Raw genomic sequence first — 16,769 nt, forward strand, 5'->3', positions numbered from 1 at the left:
TTTATGTTCAGGATGATAAAGTTTCTAGTTAAGCATAGCATGCATATGGTTCATGACTATTTAAAAATACTTTAATGATGCAGAGTGGGAAAGGTATTAGTTTTCATTGCCAGCATCAACCATCTGATGACTGTACAAGAGCAATCTCTCAAGAATTAAAATAAAGCCAAAAGTAGTCATGCATATCTTTTCTCTTATTATTAGCTCTCAAATTTACCATAATAGTTTCAGAGCAGGAGGAAAAGAAGCCATCATTGGAAGTTTTCTAGGTAGCAAGCAATATGATGCAGATACGGTTAAGACAGAATCTCCCCACCTTTCCAAAGAAGTGTGGAATGCAAATTAGTCAAATCCTATGTGCTTCATTGCTACATCTGCACTGGTAAATTAAATGTGGCCAGGACTATTCTCTAGTGGTGATCGAGCTGGCTTCTTGGAGTGTTCTCATGTACTGTCTGAGAGACTGCAAGTGGCCCATTCCAGAGCTGTGTAAGAACCATCCTCACAGCTTGAAAATGTCCATAGTTAATTTTTTTATTTTGGATATAGCCTGTGTATCCTCTCGCTGTTTTATAAACATGAAGGTTCAGCAAAATTCTGTGAGTCAAGATGCTAAAGAAATATCCTTAATCAAAATATAGTGCTGAAGGATTTAATGATATATTTTTAATCCATTATTAATGATCTAGAAAGATTTCTTTGGAGATAATTCAAAATAATAGTTGTATGAATGTGACGTAATGTAATGATGTATGCATACATACAGTTCCATATATATACACATATCCATATGATGTGCATCTGTTTACTGTTAGTGGCTAAGAGGTGTGTTCCCAAATTCCCTCTCAGTGAGAATACTGTGGCAGCGCTGAAGTCTCATTCTGTGCAGTGGATCAGCCTTGTTCCTAGAATAATTAAGTGCTAAATGCATCTGTTTAACGAGAACCTTCCCTCTTACAGTGCTTGGCAATAAGGAATTGTTGATCAGGATCCCATGTAAACTGGCTCTCTGCTTTTTTTCAGCATGATATTTTTTCATCCTGTGGTTTCCCAGTCACTTTTCCAGATTCCAAGTTGAAAATCCATTTTTCTGTTACCAACTCCTTTCTTATTCACTCCTTTCTTATACACTGTAGTAAGACAACTAAATTTTCAGTTATTCTAAAGAATTAGACCTGTGCCTGTCTCTTGAGAGATTTTCAGGTAGTGCAGTCTGAAATAAAACTCAGATATCCATGCTCTTGCATTACTTTCTTTACAATTATTACATGTTGTGCAATATCTCTAGTATCACTACCATAAAATACCATAGAATCATAGAATAGTTTGGATTGGAAGGGGACCTTCAAAGGTCATCTAGCCTAATCCCCTTGCAATGAGCAGGGACATCTTCAACTGATCAGGTTTCTTAGAACCACATCCATCCTTAGCAGCAACGAGAGATGTTAGTAATACTGTGAACTCAGGCCTTTACTGATTGTTAGTGAATTTGTATGTTCATTGAGCATTCATGACACAATTTTGTTCTTAGCATCCTTGCTTTGTTTTCCTCTTGTATCCCTCCCTTTCTTTGGTTTCTCAACTGTTCCTTTTGTTTTTGGAATGAAGCAACACTTCATACACAATACTTCCTCCCCTGCACCCAGATGTAGAAGCCCTTTGGATCTAGAAGCTGCTCTGTTGAGCTTTTCTACATCCAAGTCCAGTTTAAATGGCTAACTGGGTTATGGCTTTCAGAACTACTTAGTTATCTGCTTCAGTGTTTTTTTCCAGACAGCAGTCTTCACTCTTGCATTTATCTCCTAAGCAAACCTTCTTTTCAGTATCTCATGATAGGGGCACAACAGTAAGCATCCAGTATGCCTTTAAGTCTGAGTCACTCTCATTCAACTAATCCATTTTTATAAAAGTTGTGACTAAGAAAGCTAAAAACATCCCCAGGAAAATAGTATTTCCTTACAGGAGAAACCTCTCTGAAATGAGCAAGTCATTGTTTTTAAGAAAGCAGATATAAAAAGATTTTATTTTTGTAGTATTGAGTGTGATTCATTCTTCATTGAACTAATTCTGAGAGGACTGACAAATACTGAAAATACCAGTACTCTGTTCTCTGTGAAAAGCTTTATTACAATGCATGAAATATTTGCAAAAACCAGTAAATAATTATACCCAGTAGAAGAACAATTGAATACAGTGCAGGTATGTTAAAATGTATGTCCACATCTTGAGCATCATCTTTGCTTTAGAATATACCTTCATTCTGCAGAGTATAAAGGAATTAAAACAGTTCGGTACAATAGCAGCACCAGCTGAAATGCAGCTTGGGTGCAAAGAAAGATCAAATCTGGCTAGTATTATTATTCCAGATTGAGATGTAGTTGTTCTCTTCATAAAGTTCATGATTGGCCTTATTTGCAGGAGGTGTGTATCTGTCCTCTGTGAAAGTAATTTCCAGTCAAATTTCAAATCAACAGTACTTTCTGTAGAATATAGTGCTGCTGCAGAGATGGGAATCATTTGTCTTCAGTGAAGAAGCAAGCATTCTCAAGATTATGTTTATTTATTTCCAAATAGGCTTCAAAGAGTTGACATTCCCCTGGAGAGCCGAGAGAGAGAGAGGCATCTAGGAATCAGTTTGGAGAAGGAATCTACTTTTATTTGCTATGAATCGTTTCTTGCAGGACTCTCTTTTCAACTCTATAGATAACCTGCAGAGATTATCTTCCCCTAGCCCCTGGATCTTTTTTGATACTTTCAAAAAAATGCATTCCTACATTGTGTGTTTACCTTGATCAAAACAAAATCATATTAGAGCTTTCTCAGTGAGAAGCACATATGTGTTTGTTCTAACAGCGTTGGCTTGGATTTGCCTTAATCACATTAATCTAATTTTAATAAATTCAGCTGCACGAAGGAATGATAGCGTGTTTTGGACAGCAAGACCTTTATGCAGTAATTATTCTGAATGGGAGTATTGCTGAGGAAAATCTGTGTTCAGAGATGGTTTCTAGGTGCCCTACAACTTGTAATGTTCACAAACCAGGAAATTGTTTTAATGGGTTGTTAGGCACTCTAAAACATGAGCTTTAAGCTCACCTTGTTGTGGAAAAATCAGTCATCCAGAAGCTTTCTTTAAGTTGGCATTCTTTACAAGAATGTGAGGTACTGACTTAAGCTTCAGCTTTGATTCAACTTTTAAGACATCATTTGTATAATAGAACTGCATTTCTAATTTTTTAACGCAGAACTTGAAGCAACCAATGTTCAAAAAGCTGCTCTAGAACCCCCACATATGGCCAATGGCTTTGAGAAGAAAGGGCACTTTGAAGTATGACCTCAAGAGTATGAAATGAAAGAGAGCTCACCAGAGCCTTAAGACTTTGAGCCACCACCTTGAGCTGATTGGCTTAGAAGCATTCCTCAAGGAGGTGCCGTGACCTGCAAGTCACTACCATCCCAACCACATATTAGTGCTGCTTGCAGTCTGGAGTTCATGACAGCCTTAAACCCCATGTCAGCAGCACATTGTCAGAAACAGCTGTTTCCACTCTACCACTTCAAAAGGGCTTGATTAAATGTCTTACTGTAACAACATACATAAAGACACACACATAGAATGAGGGGGAAAGAGAAATGTACCTATAAGCAAAATAAATACAATTTCCAGTAGATGGTTTAATCATGATGTGGGCTACTAAACCATTTCATGACTTGAAGGGTTTATGTAATCAGTTAACACAATATCATATTAAAAAGCAGTTTCTACAAGTGCTTCTTTTATTCCCCCCCGCCAGTGCTGGAATACAGATTTTATTGCAAAGGCTCTAATCTTGCAATAAGCTATACCTCAAGCTGTTTAACAGCTAAAAGAATAATTCTGGTGATTTCCAGATAATTGATTGTATTTTCATAGCCACCTTACAGATAACATGCTTTCAGTGCCTTCTTATGGAAAATGTTAACAATATATGGATTTTATTCATGACAGGACCTCTGAAAATTAATATACTTCTGATAGTACATACATCTCTAAAAAATAAAGTGGATGTTGGGTTTGGTCTTGAAATGTATATAACCAAGATCTGCTTTATTATATATTTTTTGCTTAGGTGTTTCTATGCCAAATTTCCCCATTTCACTTTCTTCTCATGTAGCTTTACCAGGCTAGGAATAATTGTAAGGGATACAGCTTTAATGCATTTTGCCAACTTTTTAAGGTCATGTGCTATTATTGCCAGGGAGAGTTTTCATAAAAATTTTAAGAGTTCCTGCTATGTTAATTCTGTTGCTGATGAGTGAACAGCAATTCTTAAATTGTCTGAAGCTGATCCTCAATTGACAAAAAACTGGCACAGTTCCGTGCTTCACTGGATCTAATGTCATCCTCACACTGTTCCAGGAATACCACCGACCCCTCACAGCGACGAGTTTCTTGTTCCTGCAGCTCTTTTGGACAGGTCTACCTATTCTCTGTTACCCAAACCCAGTTGAGTTGCCTGCCTGCCTTCTGAGCAGCTCCCAGCTTCTCCTGTCTTGTGTCAGGGCCGTCCAGCTTCCCACTACCAGCATGAGCTGCTGCTAAGCCTCGCATTGTTCAAGGCTTCCTCTCAAGTGTGCCAAACTTTCCGCCTCAATGATATGAACGGTAGTGGATTCCTTCCAGCCGAGCAACACTCTTGGCCTCCTGAAAATACCTCCTTTCTTTTCTCTTGGTGAAGGTGTGAGAAATAAGAAAACTCCCCAGGATCCAGTTCTTCCTTTCTTCCTGCTCTATTACTTCCTAAAGATTAAACCAATTGTTATAGGGCATGCAGGACTTTTAGCAACTAAAAAGGGTACACTGCGGCTTCCTAATAAGAAGATAGGTATGACTGATGTGAACTGTATTTTCAGATAGCATACTTTTAATAGTCTGATTTCAGACAGATACAGGGATGGGAGTCTTAGGCACGATGCTGCTCCACTGGGAGAGGAGACAGTGAAAGGCCCTTAGAGAAAAGAGTACACCATTCTCTGATCTCGAAAGGATGAGAGAGCACTTTCTGGGTTACTGTAAATTGGGTTGAATTTCCCCATTGACAGGCAATAAAAGACACTCTAAGATTTGATATCAGAATAGCTGTAACATTTTTCATCCTGCCTAGAAGAAGGCTGACCTAGCTTAAAGGTTGTGCAGAATGGAGAAATTAAAGAAAATTAATATTAACTGAATGCAAGGTGCCCTTCATTTCAGGTAGAAAGACTTTTCAGTGTTATCACAGAAATAGCAACACTTCTCCATGTAAATTTATCCATGCATGAACTCTCTTTGCCCTTCCTGAGCAGGAAAGCTTTATAAATCTACTTTGGGCTCTAGCTCTATTTTCTTTTGTTGCTGTTGTTGTTGTTGTTGATTCACCCCTTCTAGGTCCCTATAGATTCATCCTTCTTGTCTGGGGCTAAGTGCAAGGCAGATCTTTTTCTCTCTCCAGCCAATTAGAGAAAACTGTGTTTATTCTTTTGAACAAAAAGCTATTTCTATATTTGCAATTATATTTGTTCGTGGTCCTCCAAAATATTTTAAATATACATCTAGGTTTTTAGCCATATACAGTTGTCAGCTTCAAGGCAGGCTTGTGTATAGGCTGTTGTTTTGAATCTTAAAGTATTTCTACTTCAGGAGAGATTAGTGCCTCCCACCTTGAAAAAAACAACAGACAAAACAAACAAAAAACCCCATATAGCATTTCCCATCCCCGATCTTCAGCAGGGGAGAAAGAAAGAAGGCTATTGGAATGGGAATATTTAACTATAATACTGAAGCATGGTATCAGGATGAGTTGTATAATTTGAAAACTGATTTATTCAGCTGTGGAAAACACTGAATTTCCTTTGGGAAATGCATGTGAATATTTATAGCCTTACCCTGGAAAACTCTACATGTGCTTTCTCATGCATTGTAGCGGTTCAGAAAAAGCGAAGACTGAATGTGCTTTTTGGTGATTATAGAATACTTTAATCTGCTTCTTGATACTGTAATCCATCTTTCTGTAAGATGCATAGGAGAAAGTTGGAAAGCATGTCATTACAGTTCTCAGCTTCAGTTTTGTGAAAGTTAGATTATGGGGAGTTCATTTCTACTCTTCTGATTATACAAGCATTTAACTATGCAAATATCTGAGACCGATTGGCTCACCCAGTGTAATTGGTAATTTTGTCATAGAAATAAAAGTCCTTTATGTTGCTGTTTATTTCCATCTAAAATAATTCATTGCACATTGATATCCTAATCAATACATAAGTATTTTGTCTATTCAAGTCCTAAATGACTGAAATGAAAATACATTTGAGTTTTTTCTGCTAACTTAGCTATTGCATTGCAGTAGCATTCACTGTTTAGAGTTGCTTCTGTTTCTCCTGTATGTAGTTCCAGATTTCTTCCAGTAAAATTCTGTGAGCAGCTATAAATGTTTCTTAGCATAAAGTTTTTCAGGCATAAGCTGCATACCCAGACATGCTTGGCAAAGTAAGCCACAAACTCGTTGTCATGGCAATTTGGAATGCTTTTCATTTCGCTTTCAACTATGGAAATGTTTACAAATTTTCCATAAATATTACTCCTTCTACAGTCTAATTATTGGCATAATGTATTTTCTGAGTCATCCATCTTCATGAACTGTAGAATGTATGGACATGCGTTTCTTTAAGGGGGGAAACAAATGTTGGAAATAAGCAACTACGTACTAACTCGTCTTTTCTAATTTAATTAACCTTTAGATCTGCATTAAATCATCAATTACTCTTAGCAAGAATTGTTGAACAAGTAATTTCATGCTTAACATGTAATACGAGAGAAAGAAACTGATTCTACGTTATTCACTTAGGACATAAGTATGTCTGGTGGCAATCCCTTGTGCTGCTTCAAGCTGCTAATAAAGTCTTTTCTTCAGAAAAAAAAAAAAATACCCCAGACTATTTTGCTTTATGCCATTTTCCATTGTAGGCGCTGTTGCCCACAGTGTTAGAAATGTTTATGTGACTACATCTCCAAAAGGTAAAAGACCGTGTTTCCACAAAAATAATGCATGTTTCTTATTATTGCAGTGATGTTTCCTAAGAATTTAATCACCCAAGTGTTAAGTTACAGGTTCTGTTCTCTGTCCAGGCACCTACATAGAAACAGAACACCGTTCTTTCAATCCCATCAAATGACTGTAATTCTCAATAGATAGGTCAGAAATTCTATAAAGAGAAGAAAATCTCATACCAAATAATATTTGAGCTACTTTATTGTCAAGACCTTGATTCAGAAATTTTGTGGGACTGCACCTCAGTTAACTTGTCTAGAAGTCAATGTCTTCACATTTCTTTTTCTGATTTTTACATGCATTTTCATTATGCAGATCTGAAGTCTTTATCTGATATATAGGTATGTTCAGTCCGCCGTCAAAATTATTTGCAGAAAAAAGAACGTGATGTTATCTAGGCCTGTCTCTTAGAGTGCTGATTTGTTTCATCTAGCATTCCAGTGGTTTTCATCTGCATCTTAGTAAACAAATAACTTTTTTATTCTGTTATTTTATACTATTTTTTAGTATGAAAATACCTGTGCAACAGTTTCGCTCGTACTAAATTATTATGTTTATTTACTGAATAATTAAAGGAATAGGTTTGCAAAACTAATTAATAGGAAGTCACAGTCTAGATTTGTACTACTAAGTTAAATAAAAAGAATCATTAAGCTTTGAGATAATGGGAAGCAGTAGTTTGTAAAGATGCAGTCTCTGCTGAAATTGTGGAAGTGAGGATGATGTATCATGGGTAAACCTATGCACTTGATTGTGATTCACAGTCTGATATGAATATTGCAGGGGGTACTATGCTGCCTGCATCAATTCCTGGAGAGAGCAAGATTGGCTTTGCCTTGTAAAAGTAGCCCTCAGTGTCAATCAAAACTAAAGTGCCATGAAATGTGGAACTCACAGCAGTACATTAGCATTTCAGAAATTAAACCATCTGAACTCAATTAAAAGAGAATCCAGCAAGTTTTTTCCTAATAGAGCATTCTGGCGCTAACTCTGGAAACAATGCAAGGAATTTATTATACAATTAGAAATGATAAGGAAGCATTCTTAATACTCATTAAATAAACCCAGCAAAGTCCATTCTCATTAGGATGTTTTACAATAACTAACTTACTAATTTTCTTCCCAATCTATGATTCTGGTGTATTTCTTATTCTCAGAATGATTTTTAGTTGTGGGTATTACTTTTTTTCCCCCCACGACTTCTGAAGGACTTACACTTCTGTTTCACAAGATGGTTTTGATGCAGCTGGTATTCTCCCACCCTCCCACACCTTTGGGTGTATGTAGGTAATTAGAGGAAAACCACCCCACAATAAGCCTAGTTTTGGTTTGAGATCTGCCTGAGAAGAATGATATGTTTGCAGACTGCAAGGAAGTGGATGGGTAGTGTGTGTCTGGCTGAAGTAATTTTCTTGGAATGTCTAAAAGTAAACTCAGTGCCAGTTTGAATGTATTTTTCCCTTGGGAAACTTACAGTCTGGAGTTCAAATGTCTGCTAATGAGAAGATGCTGTGAGGAGGGGATGGGTGGCTTTCCATCTCCCCCGAGGAATAGTCCCTTTTTGTTGAGGCATTCTGAACCACAGTATGTTGGTCAGCTTGTATATTGCATTTACATGATTCTATTTACGACAGTTAGTTTTCCTAGAGAGCAAATATACATTCAAGTGTACCCACCCTTCTGAACATGTGTTCATTTAATGAACAGCTCTGTTACTGAGCTGAGGCAGTTTTAATTTTTCAGGTGCTCCAGTAAAGATTGTCTTTCTCTATCAGTAAGTAACTTTAATGTGACATTATGGTTTGTAACAGTGCCGGTTGCCTCAGCATCTGGCTGCTTCAAACTCACCAAAAACAGTTAGAGTGTGAAAGAAAATTGAATTTTTTTTCAATAAAACAACAACAGTAAAAATGAAAATCCACAATAAAATGCTAAACTAAATTCCATATAAAGGTTTTCTGTATGTCTCTTAGATTCCATGGGGTAAATGATTGATATATTCATGGTGGAGTTACTTGGAGTTTTATTGTAGCTCAGTACCTCTACTTCATTTCTTCACATCCTGATGGAATTTAAATACCCTTTAAATTATCAGACTCATTTTTTGTCACTTTTGAAATATCAGTTTGTGATCCTTCACGAATTATATCTGAAAAATTATGTTCTGGTAGCTGCCTTGATGGAGTTTTTTGCTGATGAGTTGACAAATTGGATTTTTTACCCATAACAGAGGGAAAAAAATGCTTTCTAAACAGGGATTATGGAATGAAGTTACTGACGAATGAAGTTGCTAAGTCACTGTCCATCATATTTGAAAAATCATGGCAGTCAGGCGAAGTTCCCAACGACTGGAAAAAGGGAAATATAACCCCCATTTTCAAGAAGGGGAAAATGGAAGACCCAGTCAGTCTCACCTCTCTGCCTGGCAAAATCTTGGAGCACATTCTCCTGGAAGGCATGCTAAGGCACATGAAAAACAACAAGGTGCTTGGTGACAGCCATCATGGCTTCACTAAGGGGACATCCTGCCTGACCAATTTAGTGGCCTTCTATGATGGGGCTATGGAACTGATGGACAAGGGCAGAGCAGATGATGTCATCTACCTGGACTTGTGCAAAGCGTTTGACACTGTCCCACACGACATCCTTGTCTCTAAATTGGAGAGACATCAATTTGATGGATGGACCACTCGGTGGATAAAGAACTGGCTGGATGGCCACGCACAAAGAGTTGTGGTCGATGGCTCAATGTCCGGCTGGAGACCAGTTAATGAGTGGTGTCCCTCAGGGATCAGTGTTGGGACCGGTCTTGTTCAACATCTTTGTCGGTGACATGGACAGTGGGATTGAGTGCGCCCTCAGCAAGTTTGCTGATGACACCAAGCTGTGTGGTACAGTTGATACGCTGAAGGGAAAGTATGCCATCCAGAGGGACCTCGACATACGCTTGTGAGGTGCGCTGATGCCAACCTTATGAAGTTCAACCATGACAAGTGCAAGGTCCTACACCTGGGTCGGAGCAATCCCAGGCACAGCTACAGATTGGGCAGAGAAGAGGTTCAGAGCAGCCCTGCAGAGAAGGACTTGAGGGTGCTGGTCAATGAGAAAATGAACATGAGCCAGCAGTGTGCGCTCGCAGCCCAGAAAGCCAACTGTATGTTGGGCTACATCAAAAGGAGCGTGACCAGCAGGGCGAAAGAGGTGATCCTGCCCCTCTACTCTGCTCTTGTGAGACCTCACCTGGAGTATTGTGTGCAGTTCTGGTGTCCTCAACATAAAAAGGACATGGAACTGCTGGAACAAGTCCAGAGGAGGGCCACGAGGATGATCAGGGGACTGGAGCACCTCCCGTATGAAGACAGGCTGAGGAAGTTGGGGCTGTTCAGCCTGGAGAAGAGAAGGCTGCGTAGGGACCTCATAGCAGCCTTCCTGTATCTGAAGGGGGCCTATAGGGATGCTGGGGAAGGACTCTTCATTAAGGACTGTAGTGACAGGACAAGGGGTAATGGGTTAAAACTTAAACAGGGGAAGTTTAGATTGGTTATACGGAGGAAGTTCTTTACTGTAAGTGTGTTGAGGCACTGGAATGGGTTGCCCCAGGAAGCTGTGAATGCTCCATCTCTGGCGGTGTTCAAGGCCAGGTTGGACAAAGCCTTGGGTGAGATGGTTTAGTGTGAGGTGTCCCTGCCCTTGGCAGGGGGGCTGGAACTAGATGATCTTAAGGTCCTTTCCATCCCTGACTATTCTATTATTCTATGATTCTAAATTGCACAGGAGGCAAAGCCTTTGATTTGAGGGAAAAAATGAGCTCTAACAAAAATATTCCTGGTAGGTTGGACCGGAAGTTAATTTCAATAGGAGTCTGTGGTGTTCATATAGAATGGGTGGTATGTGTAATGAAAACATATAATGAGAAGGAAAATTAAACTGAGGTATCCTCTGACCACAGAACTGCATAGCAATTCTAGTTGACCCTGGATGGTAGTTTGCTCCAGTCAGGGAAGGATGTTTCTAGAGCAGTTTGGAGCAAGTGTCTGGTTTCACTGAGTAATTTTTGACATCACATTTTGGAGATGGGAATTGAACTTTGATTTCTTGGAGCTAGTGCTGTAAATACTAGTTTTCCTCTTGTGCCTTCAGAAATAATTAATTAAAGCTTTTTAAAATGGAAAATATTGTTCACACTGTTGCTTTGTGTGTCCATATCTTAAAGACATAGTTTGAAGAATACAGAAAGCTTCTGTTTGATAAAGTCATCAGCATATTTGGTATGAAATGCAACCTTTCAGAATGGGTTGTGTAGGTCTACCACTGAACTTGTCTTGCTGTTGTTGATATTGATAGAAAACAGTGTAAATATGTTGTCACTTATCAGAGGTGGTAAATAAGGCTGCCCTAGCAGAAAGTATGTTTTTTTACAACTCACAACCCTGTAAAAGCCTAGCAAGCAGTTAGTGCCCAGTAGTCTTGCTATTAGAAGACGAGATTTTAGAATGACAGCCTTAAAATTTGTAAGCTACAGGAGTCAAAAATAAATCCTTGACCTACTTTGGAAGTTGGTAGTTTTAATATGTACTGTAGATTTAATTGCTAAATGCTGTATAGGGAACACCTGCAGGCTATTGGCTGCTGAAAAGTAGAGCGTGAGTTCTTATGAATTATGTGGAGTACTGTAATTCAACATTTTGCAAAGGGCCAATAGCATGTGCCTCTTTTCTCAGCTGCTGTCATAATCTTGTATACCAAAGACAGAGGGTAGGCATAACTTTTTTACAGTATGCAACAAGCATGGAAGTGATAGGAGGCAGATCAAAAAGGACAAAGGGAAAGGAAAAATTGATACATGAATATTTTAAGGTTTATATGCAAAAATTTCAGAAAAGAAAATTTTAGTAACAAGATTTTTTCAAGTGTTTTCAGTTGTGTCTGCTCTAATTAAAATGTGTTTCCTTGAATGATACATGTTCTCAAGAGTTTTGTGATTTATTTAAAAAGTTATAGAGAGGTTTTATTTGCAAAATTGCCTTGGTAGCATTTCAACATGCTGAAGTTGCATTTTTTGACGAATTTGAAAATACCGTCAGATATTGATAAACCATATTATTATGGAAAATTTATCACTTTGTGTGATAGACATCAGTTGTACTTCCCTTCCAGTGAAATTATTATCAATAGAGGCATACAGATTGATTCTGTTGTCTAGGGCAAGCTAGGAAAAAGAAAGCATGTCAATGGAGAGATAGAATGAAGGCTAAAGTTCATCCTAAAACATCCTGCAGTGCCTCATAATCTTCTAGTGTTTTCTATCTTGTTTCTGTAATACTCTAACATCACACTTTTTGTGTGAGCTGTCTTAATAGTGATTGTGCATGATATAAACCTTGAACAAATTAGCAAGATTCTCATTCTTTGTGCTCAAAGCAAGTATTTCAAGTTGCATAATCATTTGCACAATGTGTCTGAAAGTTATACCATACAACTATAAATGCCTAAATAGTTTTGGAAAACTTACAGTAGTGTCAATATTAATCTGGTTCTCAAGCATTTGATTCAGCTGGCTACATTTGTCAGCCAAAGGTGCAAAGCCCTGTTTGACACTTGGCATTCATCTGAACTTCTTGAGTCAAAAAGCTGTAAAACATGTTATTTTGAAATTTCCTTAATTAGAACTTCACAAAATTTTAAGGCTAGAAATGAGCATTTCTTCATTCTGAAATTCAGCAGTTGGCTATTTTACTCAAAAAAAAGGAAATTCTAATGCAATATTTCATATGCTTGTGACAAGCATTTTGAAAAGCTACACGACCTTCTCTGGGTACTGATCTGTTTGATCAGTATCTGGGCCAAACCAGAAAGATGATGATTTTTTTTTTTTTTTCGGCAGGCATTTCTATTTTCCAATGACGATTTATTTGATTGAAAAAAATTAACATTTTTTTTAATACTAGTAGTATATAATGGGAATATAATTCTGTGATTATAATCTCAGATAATCTTTAAATCAGAGTTTTCTGTGCAGATTAGACAGTTTTGATTGTGTTAATATGGACAGCTATTCTTATCACCCTGCATGTGTGCTGCTGGGCAAAGTAGAATATATTCCTTTTTCTTTTAAGACTTTGCATTTCTTTTAAATTAAAGTTGGGGTTTATCTTTAGGCAGTAACACAAAGCCATTTACTTTTCTGGTTTCCAAAATATAGAAAGCAAGTTCGTGCAAAAATGCATTTACTCACAAATTGAATTTAATTTCTAAGAACTCTTTCTTAATACAACAAAATTCTGTAAGTGAAAGATTCTGAGCAATTTCTGTTTGTATGATAATACAGATGCCATTTCTATTCAGCAAGTTTCTCACTTGCTGGGAGTAGACTTCCTAATTAGCATGCAGCATGCCAGTGTTAGATAAGGTAAAGAAGTTGTTAAATGTTTTATACCATAATCATAGCTATATAGTAAAATTATCAAATTGCAGACATCAGAGCACAGTTGAATTTCTATAAACAAAATTTAAGTAATTTGAAGATTTTTTTAACGAAATCCTGAAGTGGTAGGAATATTGGATAAGATTATCCTATCATATACTAATGACAACATTTGAGCTGGAAACCTAAGAAGCTTAATTAGAAACACTGACTCCTGGAAAATGTTTATTTTTTTTTTAAATATAGCCATAATATTAAATACTCATAACGTATGTTCCTGTTTAGCTTTTATTGTGGTAATACAAGTATGTTATCTAAAAATGTCTATCACATTTTTTGTATAAACTGAAAGTGATTACTAAGAAGATTTTTAAGCATAAATCAAAGCAATTGATCCATGGCAATGGGAGAAAAACTCTAGAAACACAGAAATAACAAATGTATGTACATTTTTGTGGGACGTTTTAATCTGATGTTATGATCTGCAGCCTTCCCTATTTGTAGTGCATGCTTTTGTTTCTGATATATAAAACAATATACTCTGAATTTATATAGAGGCCAGTGGTAGGTTTTCAGCAGCAAGATGTAACGTATCTATATATGCCTGTTTGGTTATGGATAACCATGTTTTTAAAACTCTGAGCAGTGTCTGAAGGTTAAGATGAAAAAGATGCTGAGGGAAAAAATCTCCACTGACCGGAGAACATTGATGCAAAAATGTCCCCTATTGATGTGATAATTTGAGAAGCAAAGTAGACTCTTGAAGCTTCCTTCCCATGCCAAGTAGAACTCTTCACTGATTTACAGCTGTGGGTTTCCTTAACCATGCTGATATCTAAATCTACAAGAAAACTGAATGACTTCATGGTATGCTTGTGAATGAAAACTCCTACATCTGCCAGCCATAAGTAAAATGATAAAACCCCTTCCTTCAGTCTTAAATTTCTGGTTTTAAATGTACGTATCCTGTAGTTTACAATTTTAGGCAGCATAGTCTTTGGCGTTTGAAAGCACATAAGATTAGATCCATACAAACACTTTCTATATCTATTCTCCTTCACCAGTCAAGTTAAAGTGTCATCTGCTTTGAATGTCCAGATGAGAGTGTCTAAATGTAAAATAATAATTTTTAAAAATAAAAAAAATGTACATGACCTAACATTTCTGTGGGGCGATCAGTTGTTAAGGTGGCCACATATTAACTTTTGCTGTTCTGCCTTATTAACGTGGTATATTATCTTAACTTGATACTGAACTTGAGAAACAGTATCCAACAAAACCTTTTTTTTTTTTCCCGATCTTATTTTTATGTGGGTTTTTTTTTTTTCTTTCTTCTTTTTTTTTTGTTTTGCTTTGGTTTGGTTTTGTTTTTATCAGGAGGGTGTTCATCTCCCCTGGACATGAATAATAGTTTGGTGAACAACATATGAGTAGAGTACTAAATGAAGTCTCTTTCTGTTTATTGACATGTTAGTAAATAATAACTGAGATTGTTCTCTATCAGTGTTAACAATGTAGATCTCTTAAACATGATGACTGAATCCAAGGATCCATTCTCCCCTTGAGCCTAGGCTTGTTAATTTGATTTATATAGCTAAGTATGTTAGTCAGTCTTAAGGAAATTAGATCAGGATGCAGGCTACCTTTGCAACAGACATTTAGGTCCGTATCTGACTAATACAACTGTGGAAACTGTGCTCTTCACAATGTTTATTCAAATTAATACTTGAAAGGAGAATGTTTTTCTCTCCATTTCCCCTACTCACTATTTAAGCTGAAAGCTGTCAACACAAAAACTTGCTTATTGAAATTGTTCATGAGTAGACTTGCAATTTAAATAATGATGTCCTTAACTGTCATAGGGGAAAAGATGCAGAGCATTCTTCCATTTTCAGACTTTGCAAAGATGGTGGGACTTTTTTTGTTGTTTTCCAGCAGCACTGAATGCTTTGCTCTCTGGGCTGTTAACACAGGAAATCCCTCTCGGCTCTGAATTTTATGCTTTTTTATTCTCCCTGATCCGTACTATTTTGCCACGCATCCTGTCATCTTGTTTCAGAATGCTTTTTCCATCAAGTTATCAGTTCCTAGACAATTTACTCTTGTCATCTTAGCCAACTTACTTGACATCATTGTCTTAGTTGTGATTCATGTGCTGTTTGGAACAAACATAGTATATGCAAACTGAAGTCCTTAGGAGGCCTTATAACATAGAGGACCAACTGGAAACATGAGTCTCTGGAAGGAATAACTGGTACTTGGCTTATCTGGCAACACTAGGTCGCTCCTGTGAAAAGGTCTGTGTGTCACTGCTGAATTTAGTGTTGACAATGAATTGCACTGAAGAGTAATATCCAGTTGGCAGCAACCATCTTGTCCCTCACCCTTCCTCTCCTTCTACCTTCATGGCCCAAACCCATGCTTAAAAGTAGTATGCTTACATCTTGGTGCAACTCCTAGGTCATGTTTCTACTCAGATGTGAGGTCTTTTGAAAGCAAGTGCCACCCCTGAAACGATTGTATTGTCCACAGTTATCTTGAGCGATAAAAAAGGAGCTGTTGACATTTTGATTGCTTCAGAAAATACTATGCTGTGCTACAGCAATAACACAAGTAATAAAAGTTCAAGTCAAAATTCTTGCTATCACTATAGGAGGAAAAAAAGGCATGACAGCATGTTATCTCATGGTCACTGATAAGATGAAGCAGCCCACATGCTACAACTAATATTCTGCTGCTTCACTACTCAGTCACTGTACCTCCAATGTATCTTCAGTTATCAGAGAGAAATATCTGAATTCTTCACGCATATTTAACTAAAAATACTGGGATGAAATATTCACATGTGGATACATTTTCTGTCTTTAAGTATGAGCTTTTCAACAGGAACCCTTAAAAACACAAGTGTCCTTAATTGCACTGTTTTAAAATCAAACACAGCCTCTGTGTTTTGAATGGGTTGGCCATGCTTATTACAGTATTCATTAAACAGTCCTGAGGTTGTTTTCAAACATCTACAAGATCATGCACTGCAGTAATTCATTAAGAGCAAGATGAATATTAGCAACATCTTTTCAGTGACCTTTTAAAATGACTGAGAAGTAGCTTGCACTCGTGATTCTACTGGAATAAAAATTTGCATGTTTTTCCTTATAAGTACCCCAGCAGCAACAAAATGCACTTTCAGAATCTGCTGCCCTGCCTCTGTGGTGTTGAGCTAAGAAGTCATCTGTAAGCAGAACATTGAGGAAAATAATTGCAGATTTCATTGCTTGTGT

At 37.3% G+C, this 16,769-nt stretch overlaps 1 protein-coding gene across 4 annotated transcripts in view; it reads left to right on the top strand.

Moving 5' to 3' along the window:
* TMTC2 (transmembrane O-mannosyltransferase targeting cadherins 2) overlaps positions 1–16,769 on the top strand; it is a 252,735-nt gene that overhangs the window by 229,261 nt on the left and 6,705 nt on the right. The window lies entirely within an intron of this gene.

Source organism: Lathamus discolor, chromosome 1 (genome assembly GCF_037157495.1).
Source record: "Lathamus discolor isolate bLatDis1 chromosome 1, bLatDis1.hap1, whole genome shotgun sequence".
Lineage (NCBI taxonomy): Eukaryota > Metazoa > Chordata > Aves > Psittaciformes > Psittacidae > Lathamus > Lathamus discolor.